A 19,036-nucleotide genomic window follows, 5' to 3' on the forward strand; every position below is an offset into this window, starting at 1 on the left:
TAGTATTTGAAGATGAATTTCACTCTGCCAAGTAGTGCACGGATTTCCGACGTCGGCACCCCGCTCAACAATCGGCCCTGCGAGATATTTGTAAGTTTCGCGCTCGTTTCCATTCGATCTGTTCATAACAAGTGACCTATAAATATCCCAGCTTTTCCCGGGCTTTGTTACAAGCTAGGCGAACGTTATTGAAACGGGACAAGTTGGTAGTGAAAAGGTGGCCGAGATTATTATGCTCCGATACCCGTTGCAAAGACGAAGGATTAAATGGGTAAATACTGAAGGAGGCGACCATCTGTGAAAACATAAAGCAACTGTCTTTTATGTTCAATATTTAATGTTAAAAGCTTATGTTTATTTGTCCGTTCTCACGCCACCCGTGAAAACTTGAACAGTTATTCTTAAGTGTAGGTAGAGATCATGTTATCGAAAGCGCACTTTATAGGCCCAACAACGATTTTATTTAGAGGAACTGTTTCTATAAAATCATTATAATGCACAACCGGACAGTGTTTACGACTTCCATTGTACTTGTTACCTATGGAGCAAGGACGAGTGTGCCGCCGCAAAACTTTTAATTGTCAAGACGTCGCTTCTCTTTCACGCTAACCGACCTTTCACATCAGCTCCGAGAGTACAGCTGCAACCACCAAAGACGCAGATATCGCCGCTTCCTAGTGAAAAATAAGCATCGCGGCCCTTAGCCGTGTGGACAAATTGCCGCACAAAATGGCGATGCTACCGAAGCGTTCAACGTAGATTAAATAAACCGCTTTCGTGCTGGTGACCGCTGCAAAAGACGGTGGGCACTGCGTCGAGTAGAACAATTCACACTGAAACATCATTTCTACTAGGTCTTAATTTATACGGCGCACTGTTCTTTACGGAGCAAATAAATCGTCGATTCCAGCGCGCTCAAACACATGAAAGGCAATCCCCGAATTGTGCGGGCGGTCTCGGCGCATCTTTATGGAAATCTGCGGGATGCTTGCAAGCCGATTTACGAGATCAATACATGGCGGCGACGAAGCAAGCGATTCAATTGTTCGTGTTTATACACTTCGTCCTTGCATTTGCGCCATGTCGTTAAATCCGGACGCAGTGGAATTTTCCGACACTAAAAAAGCGTTTATTCAGCCCAGCAAACATGCTTTCAGATGATTCGCGAATTAAGTCAATAACAAATAAAATGAGGAGACGTGCGCAAACCAACGAAAAGATTCGCCACTTTTTCACCGTACCAAAAATGCAAAACTATGGGAAAAAAAGAAACGCTTCCGACACCGGGAATCGAACCCGGGCCTCCTGGGCGAAAGCCAGGTATCCTAGCCACTAGACCATGCCGGAACGAGAGCCACGTCTGCAATAGCCCTTCATGTGGAAGAGGAACGCTTATCCTTTGTATCGCGGATTTATCGCTGAAGCAGCAGAGAGCGTTTGACCAGAAAGCAACCAGATGTCTCCTCCTTCCTCGCCCCCTTCCATAGTCGATTTTCTGCTTCCTCGTCGAGCGTATGCCAAACAACGAGACTTGCACAGGGCACATCCGGGCACAGGACCAGCCCGGATGTGGGGAGCAAAATGCGAAAACACCCCTGTAATTAGATTTAGGTGAACGTTAAAGAACCCCAGGTGGTCAAAATTATCCCGGAGAACGCCACAACGGCGTGCCTCATAATCAGATAGTGGTTTTGGCGCGCAAAACTCCATAGTTATTTTTTTTTTTCAGCTTTACTAGTCCGCTTGAACACTGTGTGCGAACCGCGAGACTGCGCTTACCTGTTGCACAGCGTTCAGCAGCCGCGGTTTTAGTCCTGGAGCGATAGGCGCTTTCGAGCCATGAAAAACACTTATTGGGACCAGTTATGGCCCTTGTGTTTTACGTTGCAGCCGCACATAGGTGCTCATAAACCATTCCATTTACCAAAAACGTAAAACACGGCCTTTTAAATAACATGTAAAAAAAAAACGCTACAGAGCCTTTTGCAATAATATATGAAAAACGTAATATACAGGGTCTTTAGTAACACATAAAAAACTTAATATAAAGGGCCTTTTATACTATATAAAAAAAGGTATTATACAGGGCCTTTGGAATAATATATAAAAACATTGTATACAGGGCTTTTTATAACAATATATAACAACGTAATATACAGGGCCTTTTATAATAATATATAGAAACGTAATATACAGGGCATTTCATAACAATGTATAAAGAACGTAATATAGAGGGCCTTCTATAATAATATATAAAAAACGTAATATACAGGGCGTTTTATAATAATACATACAAACGTAATATACAGGGCGTTTTATAATTTTATTTTTATTTTATTTTTCTTAAAGTGCCGAAGAACAGCTTTACGCCTTAATATCAGTGCACTTGTGTTACACAACGAACATAAAACTGAAAGACAAAACAGAATATCTCAAACACCAGTGGTACAAAGTGCAACAAAATATGGAATTCGAATATTCAGAGACAGAAGTCATATAATGAGCAAATAGTAGAACTGAATATATCAAGATAATCACGCAAGTTATTTTGTTGTTTTACAAGACGTGTTATAGCGTTGGAAGGCAAGAGGAATTCACGCAGAAAAATGCTAGGATTACGCAGGTTAGGCCGATGCACGCAGAACGTTACAGCTGACAGTAACCGCAAACAGGAGAAGTGATTATGAATTAGTTTATACAAAAATAAGTAATAACGGCATTTCCGCCTTATTTCTAGGGGTCTAATATTAAACATGCGCAGTACACGCTCGTAAGCATAAAATGCATGACTTCAGAGAAATCGATCGTACAGGATACCAATGAAACGTCGCTGAACACATTCAATTCTTGCAACATTGGCCAAAGTAATACAGTTCTATACAACAGAACTAACCTCCAACTTCGAGCGGACAAAAGAAGAATACAAAAGAATAACGCAGTTCACATTCGTAAACGTTCTTGGTCATCCTTGATACGAGGCCTAACTTCCTGTAGGATGCATTAACGATGCTTGAAATATGTTCTTCGAAAGTTAGCCGAGAGTCAACCAATAGTCCTAAGTCGCGCATACAACTCGCTCTTTTCAAAGGAGTGTTGTCAAGTGAGTATTCGTATAGTAAAGGGCACATATTGCGATTAAAGGACCCAAAAAGTGTCTCAGTTGGATTAATGCGCAAAACTTTGGAAGCGCACCACTCCACAGCAGAATGAACATATTTCTGTAATAATTCACAACTCTGCTCTGATTCTATTTCACGGTAAAGTTTAATATCGTCAGCGTAATGTATTTAATATATTTATGTAATGATATAGTAAACGTAATATACAAGGTCTTTTATATTAATATATAAAAACGTAATGTAACAGCAGTAGCCGCAGACAGACCTCCGCTCATGCAGCGCTTTGCTTCCATGTGTGGTATCGGTGCCGTCATCGGTGAACAGACGATGCGCGATACTTTGGCGTCATATCGTCGCCATCCTCGCCGCGGAGCCCGTCTTGCGCGGCACTACGCTTTTAAAGCAAAGCTTTCTTTGCCTTTTCCTTCGACTTTCCCACTGCTGCCGCTGCTGTAGCTGCTGTAGCTGCTGTTGTCTGGCACACCGCGTCGGGGGTGGTCCACAGCGTGTATATACATGGAAGGATGTTTACAACGAAGGCGCCAAATAAAACGACGGACGAAGGAAGACGACATGGGACAACCACGTAGCGTGGTAACCACGTAGGCGTGGCCTACGTGGTTGTCCCATATCAACTTCCTTCGTCCGTCGTTTTATTCGGCGCCTTCGTTGTAAACATGTTTAACCAAACTCGCCCACCAGCACATGCTCAGTGACATGGAAGGAGTGTGGCAGAAAAGAGACGCGAGGAACTCGTTCGGACCGCATCGCGTCGAATGTGCACAATGCCCTCTGGAGCTCTCGGGTCGTAGCCACATTAGCCTCTTGATGGCTGTAATTATCCTTGACCCCCCACAAGCGCTTACCTTTCTACCGACACACAAGTTCAGAGGGAAACAAGATAGAATGGAAGAGATGAGGGGGGAGAGGAGGTTCAGAATGGGCAGAACCGACGCAGTTGCGAAGCGAGGGAATAACAGCCTTGCCACACTTCGCTCGCAGTTCCCATACAAATACAAGGAGGGGGGGGCAGTAGGGAAAAGGCGACGTAAGAAGGCGAGGAAATGCTGGATAAACATAAGTTCAAGGTATGGTACGGTGAATTTCTGTTTGAAAAATAAAACCATGCATGTATTTTTAGCGGACAAGTTATGCCGGGTGTGCAGAAGCAGAACCACATTATTTAAAGCGCACCGCAGGGTCTAGGCGACACAACGGAAGCGGTCGCACGTCAAATCAACACTTCTGTGCCCGCCGCGATAGCTTTGCGGCTTTGACATTGCTCGAGGTCGCGGATTTAACCGGGCAGCCGCAATTCGACGGGGCCGAAATAAAAAAGCGCTCGCGCACTTCGATTTAGGGACACGTTAAAGAACACCATGGTGCCAAAATTAATCCGGAGTGTGCCACTACGGCCTGCGTCATAATCCGATTGTGGTTTTGGCACGTACAGCCCAATAATCCAATTCAAGTTTAATGCTTCTGCCACAATGCGATGTGCCATGAGAGGCAATGACAATGCTCGACGCTCTCAGAGGTTATGAAATATGGGGCACAACAACGCTTCAAGCAAACACCTCTTCCTTCGTGTTTTGTGTACTACGCAGAAAAACATCAGTGGTGCACGCAAGGCTACAGCAGCTGGACGAAAGGTAATAGGACAGAGCGCTAGCGCTCTATCCTGTCTCATTTTTTTTCATAGTCTTGTTCGCGCTAGTAACTATGTCACAGCAAATGCACGCCACTTTTCTCTTCGGCGTTTCCCGGAGATTGCACTAAGTCTTGCCGACCTCACCGTTTTCGAAATCCTGTTGCATCACGTCGAAGCACAAACCTCAGTTCGATTCGTCAGCGAATCTCACTTCTGAAGCATGTTGACGCTAAATTTTCACACAGGTTTGATTAAGAAAACAACTTATTTATTAATAAAACATGCGTAAAAAATTACGATACTCCCTAACGCGACATTTGAGCGCAGCTCTATAGGTGTTTTCATTTCGCGATATATTGGTTGGCGCAGACAATCTGTCTCGTGCGGGACGTTGCAAATGGAGCCAAGTGCGACGCGACTGCCTCGCTAATCTGGAGCTTGCGAGAGCCAGCGCGTGGGTGACACGTGAGCGCGATTCAAAGCAGCCACCACCGACACATCTCCCAGACGACGTGCGTTACTCTCGTGGTAACTCGTAACCATCGTCACCGCACTACGCTTTTCTTCTCACGCTTTCGCCATACCCTCCTCCGCTTTGCGCTTCATGGTTGCGCTGCACCCTCCTATCCGCTTCCCTCCCCGCGTCTTTCGTCCCTCGCTGCGCTCCGCGTTCGTTTTCATCTTTCGCTGTGCTTGTTCGCTCGGTTACACTGCCGACGCCGACTGTTACGAATGGCCTGCGGGCGCTGGCGAACTAGAGGAGAAGCGACCGTCGAAACCTGCCCGGCCCACTGCGATGACTCGCTTTGGGAAAACAGTGCGCCGAGTCAACAGCCCATCGGCGCCACCATGTCTGCTGCGACAACTCGCTTTGTAAGGACCACAATACGCCGCGTCCCCAAGCGAGCGGCGCGGAGATGTCTGGACGCAGTCGCGGACCAAGTATTGTCTGGGGAGTCGCCGTCGCCTTCACGGTTTGATTGGAGCGGGGAACTCCTGGAAGAAGTTTTGTGGCGCCGTCTCACGGGTCTTAGAAGTCGTCAGTCAATGGACAGACGCAGCGGCCACTGTCTGCGGAGTCAACACTGGGATCAAGATGCGCCTGCTCGGGGCAGGACCCTTGTCTGCGAGAACCCTCTCACCTCGGCGTGGTCAGTGAAACCTGTGCTGAAGTGAGTGTGTAAACCCTCCCTCTTAAAGGCGGGTCGGCGACGGTGACTTTGGACACTCCCATAGGTCGAGGGTTGAACGGCTGTTTTTCCCTCACTTAGGGATCTAGGCAGGACAGAGTGTATTTAAGCAGCCATCGTGGGCTGTTCGGTGTGCGCTCTCTTCAAGTCATGCTATACTGATGAACTGTAACGTTCTCATGTAGATACTGTAAATAAATTCCCATATTCCCCGTTCTCGATGAGAACAAGTCTCTCCCTTCAACACGTCCTCAGCGTGGATGAGTTGGACGACGGCATGGGACAGTTACCATCTATTTCATGCCCGACCCCAACCATTACACGACACATAGTTACTAGCGCGAACAAGACTACGGAAAAAGGTTGGACAGGACGGAGTACTAGTGGACAGAGCGCTAGTTCGCTAGCGCTAGTGCTCTGTCCGCTAGCACACTGTCCTGTTTCGCCTTTTTTCCGTAGTCTTGTTCCCGCTAGTACCTATTTCACAGCAGATGCATAAACACAAACTAGCCCAACTTTCTGCGTTAGTGACGTGCCGTCTGTGTGACGCACGAAACGTTTACAATGTCGGCATTCTACTGTTATCTCTGGACAGGACATTGCGTGCACGTCCTGCGTGTGACGTTTGGGTGCCAGGAGAACTCTGTTAAGCGGTGAGAAGCTGTGTGCGTCTCCGCCGACTCCACCTTGCTACGACAGAACGCCAAGATGGATCCGAACCAAGGAATCATGGGCGCTTTACTCGAACAGAACAGAAAATTATTGGCCAAGACAGACACTTTCCACGTGATGGCTGAGCTATAACCGAGGCCATTGGAGACTTCGACGGCAAAGGCGCTGCGCACGAGGCAGACGCTTGGCTAAAAAGTGTTGACACGGTCGCACGGCTGATCAGATAGCTATAGGTTCAAGCCAGCAAAGCTCCACATGAAAGGACCAGCTCAATTCTCGCTCAAGAATTCTCGACCAGCTCAAGCTCATGTCAGTGTCCTGAAGACGTGGAATGAGTTCAAGATCGCATTTAGGAAGAACTTCGTGGTTAAGACCAGCACAGCTGAGAATTGGAAGCAAATTCGAGCGCGAGCTCATATGAAAGGTGACCCTACAATGGCATACTTCATGGAGAAATATCTACTATGCAAGGCTGTGGGTCTGGGCATGGAGGACACGGAGGAACAGATCTTGGTAGGTCTGCGGTACAGAGACATCTGCCTCTTGCTAACGGCAGAAGAGCACAAAGACGAAGACGATCTGTTCGCTGATTTGCGATGAGTCGAAAGAATACAAGAAGTCAGGATCCAGAAAACTTTGGCAAAGGACACGCAAGACAATTTGCATGCCACGATGCCTCGTTTCAAGCATGCAGGCTCGAGACCTTGGGCCAGTTCGCGCGCACCAGAGCATCCAGCTACCGGAGTCCGCCATGTAAACCAGAACAATGTTCGTGCAGGATTTCCAATTGTGGAAAATAACACTGGACAGCCGACGGACCAGACGAGTGTGAAGAAAGCTGCACAAAGCCATAAGTGAGGCAACAGAGACTGAAAATAGCAAAAGAGAATGCACAACAGCAAACCCTGTTGGTATCTTCCTAGTGGTCCACAAGCAAGAGTATGATGGTGGCCCAGCTAATTAAGTTTCTCAAAACGGCCACAGTCAATGGCTCGCACAAATTTATCTCCAATTATTGGTCCAGGGTGAGTCGAAATTGTATTATGCATTATCAAGTTGCAGAATTATGTGATATGCAGATTTCACGTAAAGCCGAATACTTGTTTGGAATTGGCAGTATTGACAAGGCAGAGCGCTTCATTGGAACCACAAAGACCGACACAGAGATTGATGACCATAATGTGCAAACAAGTGAAAGTGATCGTTGTTGACGATAAGACATTGACTGTTTACATGCTGGTTGGCAGGACCTGGGCGGAGCAAGATCAAAAGCGTACCTGCGTATGAGGGATGAGCTGAGGATGGGTTCAGAGATAAACTGCGCTTCTGTAATATCTACCTGGCTCCAAACAAGACTGCTAAGGAATATATGTCAAGGAAAGAATTGTACTGCCGAAGAAAACTGTGTTGGGTGAAAGTGGCGACTGCTATTGAAGACGGAGACATCAACATGCCTATAGTGGAGCTGATACGGGAGTACCGCTTGGCATTTAAAGAGGTAAGGTTGAAGTATATGTGTGTAATGACAAGTATGATGACCAAAAGCTGATGAAGGGAAGTTTGCACATGGTGAACTGTTGCGTGGGGACAAGTTAGTCCCTGTGAAAGCTACGCATCCGCAGAAACCCATTCACAACAGCATGGTGAACACTGGGGAGGACATCAATGAACAGCAAAAGGAGGTTCTGTTGAAACTACTGAATGAGTACCGTGACTGCTTTGCGTTGAATTTGTCAGAGCTTGGGTGTACCAATGAACTTCAAATGTCTATTACGGAAGAACCAGGAAGTACACCGGCCAGTTGCAAACCGTGTAGCGGAAAGAGAAGCAATCCAAGAGATTGCCAAGGAATGAAAGGCTACTGGCACTGTAATAGAGACAATATCGCCCCATGCTAGTCCTGCTTTGCTACGGGAGAAGAAAAATAAAGAAAAACGTCCAGTGGTAAACTATCGACGGCTCAACAGTCAGAATGTGCCAGGATACTTTAAACTACCAGATATTAACATTGATGTAGACATTGATACCAGATGGCTTTGACACCAGGCATTGATACTGACGCACTGCAACGACTCTCGGTTGCAACAATATTCTGCGATTTGGACGCTGCAAACGAATACCTCCAAATAGCACTGAGTGAGGAATCGAACGCAAAGACTGCGTTCGTAACTCCTGATGAATCTGGGTTAATTGAACGTATAATGTTTGCGCTGAGGAATGGTACAGCTACATTTCAGTGACTTGTGAACAAGGTTTTGGGCTCTCTAAGGAAAACAGCGACACTGTGCTACATGGATGAGTTGTTGATAGCGGCTAGGGACTGGGAAGACCTGTTAGATCACCGTAAACTCCTGATCAATGCGCTGAGAGCTGCCAAGTTCACCCTTAAGCTATCAAATTAAGCGTGTGTTTGGAACTGATCGATGAACTGCAATATTCAGGCTTCAAGATTGTGAAAGGCTGCTTGCAATCTCGAGAAAAGAAGCGACAGACCCGCCAACTGACGCGCATTGCATTAAGAGGCTTCTCGGACTGACTGGATTTTTCAGGCTCTTGCAGAAAATACGGAGCCCCTTACTGCCTCACGAAAAGGATGTGAAATTTTTGGGCGGCACGGAATATCAAAAAGATTTTGGTGTACTGGAGGGACAATTGACAAGGAAACCAATGCTGAAGTTACACAATATTGCTGCTATCACGGAACTGCACACAGATGCGAGCAAACATGGACTAGCAGGAACGATTCTATAGAACTACGAGTCAGGACGTTGACACTTGGTGTTTTGTGACAGTAAACGGCACCCCTGATGCCGAAAAAAGTAGCATGCTGGCAAGTTAGAATTGATTGCTATTGTCTGGAGTATAGACAGATTTCGCTAATTTTTTCTTGGTATTGCATTTATGCTTGTGACCGACTGTTGAGCTATCGTGTACCTGAACAACCATAAAACTTTAAGACCGCAGATAGTGATGTGGTTTGATATACTCCAAGAATACGAGAAAATGGCACTTGTAGACCACTTAAGTGTAGAACTTGTTGGAGCCTCAAGAGACAGCCTTGATGAAGTTGTTTCAACCTGGGTAGAAAGATGTCTAGGCCTAAGCTTGGAAGATCAAGCTGTGGTTGTTCAGAAGTCTGGTAGAAAGTTATCACTCCTCGCGCAGGTACTCGACAAGCCATCTAATGCAACAACAAATAAGTCCAAGGCTAAGAACCCACAACTAAAACACGGCAAGATATTTAATGTAAAAGATCACGGGCGGCTCCTCTTTGTGGTGTCCGCGAGCATGAGAAAAAACGCTTCGTGTGACGTTTCATTATCAACAAAGACACTTTAGCACTGACAGAACTGTACTGAAAATTAGGGAAGTCTATTGGTTTCCAGGGATGAAGTGCTATGCGCATAAATATATACAGAGGTGTTTCGAGAGCCTGCACACCAAGGTACCAGAAGGGAAGAAACCTGAACTATTGCACATGACAGCACCAGGAAAGAGACCATTCCAAGTTGTGGACATCGACCATGTCGGCACATTGGTGGGGTGTTCAATAAGAAACCAGTGGGTCCTTGTATTGGCGCACAACTTGACCAAGATCAGACAACCGGTTGTATCCACTGCGTGATACGTCCACTCGAAGTGTGCTGTGATGCCTTGAATAGTTCATCATTGAGTTCGGCCTGGCCGTACGGATAATTTCCGGCCGTGGATCATGATTCAGTTCGCCTCTCAAAACTTTGAAACTTTTTCTCGTGGTAGAGATGTGACTTACCGCCTCATCTAAGGGCAGATGGTCAAGTAGATTGAGTAAACCGAACACTCTTACCATGCATTATTGCAAAAATTGATGACCCAGCTCACAAGAACTAGGATCTGCACACAAGAGAAATTGAAAACTACCTCAGCATGGCGTACAATGCGTTGACTGGAACCAGCCCCCTCAAAGTCCTGCACGGGTACCAAACCAGAACGCATGACGTTGTCCTTACATGGCTGAACACGGAAAACGCGAGTAAGGAGTGAATTTGCCCTGAGCAGCTTCAAGAGGCAGCTCGAAGTGACTATGATGGGACCAGAAAGATCAGAGGAGTACTTTGATCGAAGACACTTTGCTGGAGAGAAGCTCTTTGTTGGTGATGTGGTAGTGGCACGACGGTTACCTGAACATACAATTGCTCCAACAAAGACTCAGGTGTAGTTCAGAGGACCACTAAATGTCACCGAAGTCCTTCCGTGCTTATATTCGACCTCAACACATGTTAATCAACTGAAGCGATCGATTGTCGATGTAGTCGTTGGTCCCACGACGAATCAAGCTGGAGGAAGAGTCCAGTAATGAAGAGACCGTCGCTCCAAGATGTAGCAAACGTGTGACAAAAATACTGACGTGCCTTCGGGACTATGTTTCATGAATTGAGGACAGTTCATTTACAGAATGGCTGAATGTCAGAGAATTCCCGGAACGTTGGTCTGGCAACATGCGTATCGGCACCATTAAGACGACGATATCCTGTGCACATGGGCGATTTACGCTCGTTTTTTTTTCATGTTTCATTAATAAATAAGTCGATTTTTCGCTCAGAAGTGAGCCATTTGTGAGGGTGACTGACCCCGAGCATTCCACTAAGGTCTCTCCGATAGTCAGTTTGTAGCTTTGGGGAGTAATATTCATTATCCTAATCGTAAATCTTCGTTTAATGTTTACAGCAGAAGGAAGATCTTCTCTAGCGCTTATTACGACTTTAAATCACCCCTTTCTTTCAGCTCTGCACTATATACGCAGGCCAGTTACCTGATTTCATCCTGGCATCAGATCCTCAGCCATTATCTACTATGTTTCCCGTTGCTACCAAGTCCGTCCCTCTAATAGACGACCGGTCATTACCCGACTTCCTATTAGAATATCGATAGAATCTATAGAATATAAGCTACACCCGTTTGTTGTCTAGTCAATACCCCGCATTCATGTCTCTTAGCGTTACGTACACTTAGTTCTATTGTTCGTGGCATGGTCCTTGGCTTAGCCTGAAGAGTTTTTGTCTCACGCACACACAGTTATATAAACAGGGTATCCCACGTAACTTAAGCCAAAGTTTTAAAAAATATTAAAATGCCACGTAGCTGAACCGAACGAAAGTAATGTTGTTTGCCGTCGCTTGGAGATAGCCAGATTATTTTTTGCATTCCGCCTAATTAGATAATTAGCTTTAAATAATTTACTCCTTAATTACTATTGTTGGATGAAAAGTGTGAATGAGAAAACTGTAGCGAAACAAACTCCCGATACAGCGTTCTGTTGCTCAACACGTGCTACATAAAAGTGTTCTTCCGAGCGTGAAAGTGCCTCCAGCGGCCGGTCGCCTGGCAATTTAACGAGTACGATGTCAGCGCGCACAAGCACACATGAGCACATCACACTCAATGAGCGTGGACACTCGATGTCGAAACGCTGGTGTGAGCAAGCGCGGCAGCAGCCGCGAGTGAAGTGACCTTCATGCTGTCTATGGCTTCAACGCAAGAGCGGCGAGAACACAGCGCGCACAAAGGTACGGAGCCGTTTGAAGACCCCTTTCAAGCTACGGCGCGCGCCACCGCGCGCGGCCGTGCAACGTAAGCACTTGCTGGCGGAGTCTAAGCCGGCCCCCTCCTCCCTGCCGCGCTGCCTCCCCGCTTTCGTCCACGTATTGCGTGCAATATTGAACCGCGATCGTCAGTTCTGGTCGCGAAATGCGCAGTTGCTGCCCGAGCACAACGCCGCCCCCTCCCTACCTCCCTCCCTCCCTCACATACCCCCGCTGCCCCCGCGGCCTTCCGCGCGACGGAAGACGGCACGTTTCCTCTCCGCTTTCCTCCTCCGCGCGCGCCAGACTGAGCTGCGATCGTCTGCTTCCCTTGCGTGCTTTCACTCGCACCGCACATACAGCATACGACGCGCGCCGACGGTGTTATCGCCCTTGGACTTTATGCGGAACATCACGACAGCGGCGATGGCAAAAATGTGCCTGGAGTGTCCCTATAATTGCTATCGCAATAAATGTGCTAATTATGCCTGGCAACGAATATTTCATAAATAGGTTGGCCACGTGACTTGCGAGCAGTTCTCTATCATTATGCGTTCATGTGAATGATTACATACTCTAGTTTAAATAAACGTTTATGTCCAAAAGGAACCTATTGCCTGCGTAATTGCCTGCGTAACTTTGGGCTGCCAGCCAAGAAAAATCCCAACGTCTTCCCATCTTACTACTTTAAATTACAGACCCTATATAAAGCTCCCGAATCAAATCAAATGTGTATATGAAAGCCGAAAACGAAAGACCCCACTTATAAACCAGCGCCAGTATATGCAAGTGCTTCCTTTCGGAACCGTTTCACGCTAACGTCACAGTGTTCTTCGTGCTTTCTCCCTCTCTCCATCTATTAGCTGTGTGAGGCGTCTACTTGGTGAGACAGCGAAACGAAATCCGGAGAAAGAGGCAAAGGACGTAGCTCAACGTGTCGCACCCGAGCTTATAGGGAACGGTCTAACCACGCCTTCGATGGCACTGATTCCAACGCCGGCCCGCGTTGTTGCACAAGCCACATTAACGCCCTATAAAGGACACGTATATCGTGCAGGTTAGTGTCACGATCGGTCCACCAAGTTAGCAGCCTCGATTAATGCAGTCTCGTGCATCTCACCCGTTTTGACTACACCATCTCCGAGGTGGGTCCACTGCATTAGGATGAAACTGCCACCGAATCCCGGGGAGAGGCCAGGAAAGTTGCCTCGCTTTAAAATCAAATCGTGGGGTTTAACGTTTCATAGCAACGCGAAGGCTATATGATGCATGTCACAGCAAAGTCTCTCGACAATTTGGGAGTACTTCGGCATGCGGATAAAACCGAGTACGCGAGTGTCTTTGCATTCCGGCTCCACCGAAATGAGGTTGCCGCGGTCGGAACTCGAACTCGCGACCTCGTGCTCGGCCGCCAGAGCACGGCGCATGCCCCCGAGCCACCGTGACCGGGTTCTCGACAGCTCCCGCCCCGCTGGTTAGCACCGGTCGGGTGCACCCGGCAGGATAGCCGAGCGGCTGACCATAGCGTACACGTTCTCGTTACACGTATACATGCACAGCATGATCTCACCTTGTTTGCACAGGCTCCGCTCCGCGGCCCCGGCCAGGCGTCTACACGTGTCGGCAGGGCGCCTAAAGGAACGGCGACGTGGTCGCCACCATCTCAGATATCTGTCCTTTCGTATAAACAGAGATCCACGTGCCGCGCGCTGGGTACGAGTGCAGCGGTTAGAGCGCGGAGGGCGCCGTGTTTGACACCCGCGGGCGGTGCACACACGCACACCGGGTCGGTCGATGCGAAACTGGGCCGACCGCGTTCCCGAGGTAACAGCCTTGGCGGGGGAATAAATAAAAATAAGACGCGCAACGCTGCGCACCCCGGGCATCCCCATTGCCTCCTCCGCGAGTTTACGGCGACGTGGTGTAAGCACGAAATTTGTACGTTCGTGCGGCTGGTCTTATAATCGCGACTTGCGCATCGAGCGGCGTGCGCGCGCGACGTCGCGTTCCTTGATCATGCTGCCTGCGATAATAATACCCCAGCTACAGACGAGCGATTTTAGTGACAATGCGAGCGAGTGCACTTCAGCTCGCTGAGTGTCACTTCGGCGGCGGGGTGCAACGGACGGCAAAGCGATGTGTCATTCGGCATTGATGACAACGACGATCTGTGAAGTTTCATGGGGGTCGATGTGATTCTTGGCATTTATGAGTTTGAAAAGGGTTACTGTTATATAGGGAAAAAAATGCTTATTTACAAGAACCTTCGCAATACAAAATAGAAATACCGTAATCTCATTAACGCGTCTATTTGTTCTCACCCAATACAAGCAAGCAACGCGAAAAAAAATTCTTATTTACAAGAACCTTCGCAATACATAATAGAAATACCGTAATCTCATTAACGCGTCTATTTGTTCTCACCCAATACAAGCAAGCAACATAACCAACATCCACAGGGTCAAAATGGTGGAATCTGCCAAAAGTGAACGTTGCAAGCTCGCTTCGGCTTCACTGGTGTCGCAAAGACGCTCACACAGCTGAAATCGCTAAAAATTGGTCGTACAATCAGGGCCGGCTCTGTCGTGAGCCTTTACGTATATATTCTTGAAGCAGAGCTATCTACGCTACCAACTTCAGCACAGCGGAGTGAGATCGTCGAACACACACACCCTGGCAGGGATCTGTGTCACTAGACCTTTGCGTCTGAGAGCCTGCGACTGGCACAGAAGGCGAAGTGTGTCGTTCGCTCGAAGTCACTAAATTGACCCGTCTGTTCCGGGGTATTTACACTGCGTCTTATGTCACCCATGCACACAATAACTAGAGAAGGCTGCTTACTTGACGGGAGTGAGGAGGCCTCGTCCATTGTGCGCCACTGATCTTTGTTCAATGTTCGTACTCAGTCCGCGTCAGGCAAAATGCGATCAGAGGCGGACATTGGAGGAGCCCTTCTCGTGCGCTCATCGCCTCCGAGATCGGGCAGGGCGCGGGCAAACACCGCCTGCCGCTTGATCTCGGAGCCCACGCTTCACCACACGGCCGGGATATGACATCTGATGATAGTGTTTGCGCGTGTCTATTTAAGCACCACGCTTCATAAATCGCGAAAATGATTTGAATGTACTTCACCCTCTTTGACTTCAAGTAATCTTCTGGCTTCATATATCGACCTAATCTGTTATCGTATATTCGCAGTAAGGACAATGAGCAGCCTTATTTGGTCATTAACTTGCACAGTCGTTTTGTTTTCGGAAGCCTACAAAGAAGAAGAACGGTTCATCCAATGTAATTATTCGCGATTAATGTTAAGGTAACCCATAAGTAGCGGACTAGTTGATCGCCATTCACGTTTAGAATTTTCAGCGCAAGATGAACAAGGACAAAGGAAACATGCGCGGATATTGCTGTCCGTGTGTGCTTCTTTTTTGTCCTTGTCCCTGTTGCGCTGAAAATTGGCAAGCCGATGTATTAGTGCCTAACCATGTACACCTGGATACACGCGTGCTCAAAAAATATATCGAGTTTATTTATTTATTTATTGGAAATTTAGTGGCAGAACAAATTGGGGCCGAACGTAAAACAACCAAGGGTTCAGAATAAAGAAAAATTGGGTCGCCAGCACGCGACGCAGCTGTACCGCACAGAACGATGCGGTACAGACAAACATTTGAAGTCTACTTACTGCCCATGAATCTCAGGGTTGTTGGACGACAGAAGCGCCACAATTTTTTTCTCTAGCAGCTCTAGCGGGAAACTCTGCACATAATTACGGCGGCTAGAAGCGGAGGTGGGAGCATCGCGGTGGGCAGCACGCAGTGCTGAGTCTAGGAGCAATTCAGGACGATAGGGGGCGCTAACGCAGCATGCATAGCATTACAAAGCATGTAGAGAATACGCGATTGGCTTAATCCGGCTAGGTGACTATTGGTCACCGCGCCGTTTCAAAGAGGACACCAATAAATCATCATCATCATCATCATCATCATCATCATCATCATAACCATAATCATCATCTTGTTCATCCGATAACAGATAGCCAGGAGTCGTAGATAAATAGATAAATGGGGTAAACGGACAAACAGGAGTAATAAAGAAGAGAGAAACAGAGGCCATGAAAGAAACCAGGAGGGAGAGCCTGTATGATAACACAAAGAGCAGGACCTTGCTCTTTCAGGCCCGAGCTGGCTGCCTGAGGACAAAAACAGACCGGAGCAAATATGCACCACAGGATGAGGCATGTGTGTGCGGCAAAAAAAAAAAAAGTAGAATGTCGGAAGAGACTCGGCACATCATAATGGAATGCCAAGATATTCACCCAGTGAAACACGTATAGGGAGTGTCCACCTTTCGGAAGCGTTGGGATTCAAATAAGACGGAAGGATTAACTGTTAGGCAGTCGAGATAAACAAGAGACGATTTAGTAGTGCTGAAAAAAAGTAGGGAAGCGGTTGATAGCCGCGGATCCGTTACAAGCATACTTTGTGGCACAAATAGTGAGATAGATTAAAATCAAGATGAGATAGACAAAAAGCTAGACGGCGATAAATCTAGTAAAACCGAAATAAATTAAGCAGGCTAGATCACTATCTGTCACCACCCTGTTTCAAATGAGATGTCAACAAACACCGATCATCATCATCAGATATCTGCTTTTGGGCGGAACCGCAGCAGCTGGCTGTTGCGGCACGGAGCCTCCTGTTTTCTCGGCGTCTTCCTTTGTGTCAGTTTGTTTAGAACAACTTCGGTGCACCCTCAAGACAGGAGGGATAAGAAATCGGCCCCGCACAGTTAGTTACAGCAAGCACAGCACAGATGTAACTAAAGGAGTTGTAAAGTTCAAGGCTCTAGACAAGGCTACATTTTCTTGTGAGATGAGAGAAAGAATTCGCCATACTTGATGCTTGGTCGTGTGACATAATATCTTCTAACGTGACGCCTTGTTTCCTCATTGTGTTTTCATGTTTTATGTTTCCTGAGTATTCTATTACATACCTACGAAACTGGGTTTCTAATCTCTGATGTTGTGTTTTTGTATCGTTTAATGAGTAAAACAAATAAAATTCCTGCACCCTGTCATCAACCAGTGTTCCTTGATATGTTACACGCCTTAGAGTTGTACAAGACTGTCGATAAATTATCTGCTCTGTGCGAACTGCATCCAGAACCGATGTTCACCCTTCGACGTCACACCCACGTTGTGAATGGAGGAGTCAAGTTCAGGAAGGTGAAATGATAAAAATATTATGTACGGCGGCCCAAGGAGTGTGAAAGGAATAGCTCTACGCAAAGTGAGTGCCAATTGACTGTGACATCCGTGCGCAAACGTATCAAAAGCATTACAAAATTAGGAAAGTCTGTATTGTCTGGTTGAAAGTAGATGCTACAGTATATTCCTCCTTCGTTCGGCCGCATTTTTTTTCTCGGCCACTTTGTGGACCATCTATACACAATTCAAGATTGAAAAAAAAAGAATGAATGAATGAATGAATGAATGAAATAGCCAGCTTGGGTTGTCTGTCTTCCGGTCATGAGCCGAAAGTAGATGCTTCATCTCCTTTATCGCTACGCGTCCCGGGCGTGTAACACATTTTTTCTTACAAAATTTCTTACACGTTTTGCCTGCATGTGCACACGCTGTGCACACGTCGCTTCCATTTTTTTTTCTTGCAGAGCGACATCGAGCGTCGGCCTTTGCAACGCGCTCACACAGGACGCCGCGCCAGTACAGGCCGATCTAAGTACCGACAGCAGCGCCGCCGCTCCTCCCACGATTTACTGCTACGCTCCGCGGCCGCCGACGCTGCCACCTTCCCGTCTAGCCGTCACAACATAATGTAAAGAAACGGGAACTTGACGCGCTGGTGACAAGATCGGGGAAGGCTTGCAACTTCCGGCAGATTTCTTGAATGGTTCCCTTTCACTTTATTTGAAAGCTTAACTGACGCCAGCATGATGAGCAGTTATGCAAATTCGCAACCATGTATCTATGCCCCAGCACACTTTATACGCATTACCGTTTCGACAAACTTAACTGACGCGTGTGATTGCAATTGACACTATGACATGTATCGCTATATTTTGTTCTGTTTTTCCAATATTGCTTTTAATGCACCCTCACTACATTAATATCATAATAATGTCACAATAACGTTACATATGTGAGCTAATAAAGCGTATAGTGCGCAGACGCAAGCGAACGAGCAGAGCCCAAGCGGTTAAAGTGAAAGCCGGTTCACGTGTACGCTACGAATATCCTGGCAGAGGGACGCATTCCCTATATTGTGGACCTCTTTTCTGTATAATTCGCCGCGGACCATTAAACAGCCTGTACGATGCCAATGGAGCCGGCGCTCTGTCACGTCAGGTTAGCTGCGCAAACACTGTTACGGTCGAATAAACGAGAAAGAAACGGAGTAAAGAAGCAAAGGAAAACACATTCTACTTAGTTCAAATTGCCACGAGTGGTAATGGAGCAGAATGCTGCTCTAGCTCCATAACTGAGCATATCTGCCTGTAAACAAAGCAGATCAGTGTCACACGCGCACTGGCGAGCGCGAAGAAAAAAGAAAAGAAGAATGCGCCGTCTAGTTAGTCTTTCCGCGTTCGCGTTTCCTTACGGCACGGTAGTACAAATAATCGAAGAGTGGCGACGAAAACGTGTATGTTGTCTTTTTCTGGCTACACATAAGTCCCTGGTGGCTTCAGAATTACGCAGGTTACCGTAACACTTTGTCATCTGAGTTATTATCAAATCAGGAAACCCCTGCGAGCCGAGCGAGAACACACGGAACAAGATGGCCGTTGCTCTAATCCCAGGCGCATTTCAGCCCTTGAAAACTG

At 47.1% G+C, this 19,036-nt stretch overlaps 1 protein-coding gene and 1 non-coding gene across 8 annotated transcripts in view; both read right to left on the reverse strand.

The window, feature by feature from the left end:
- Positions 1-19,036, reverse strand: part of LOC142576384 (cholesterol transporter ABCA5-like) — a 152,245-nt gene that overhangs the window by 53,283 nt on the left and 79,926 nt on the right. The gene's annotated exons all lie outside the window — the stretch shown is intronic.
- Positions 1,276-1,347, reverse strand: TRNAE-UUC (transfer RNA glutamic acid (anticodon UUC)). Its single transcript has one exon. It is a non-coding gene; the product is annotated as a tRNA-Glu (tRNA).

The sequence above is a fragment of the Dermacentor variabilis genome, chromosome 3 (genome assembly GCF_050947875.1).
Source record: "Dermacentor variabilis isolate Ectoservices chromosome 3, ASM5094787v1, whole genome shotgun sequence".
NCBI classification, from domain to species: domain Eukaryota; kingdom Metazoa; phylum Arthropoda; class Arachnida; order Ixodida; family Ixodidae; genus Dermacentor; species Dermacentor variabilis.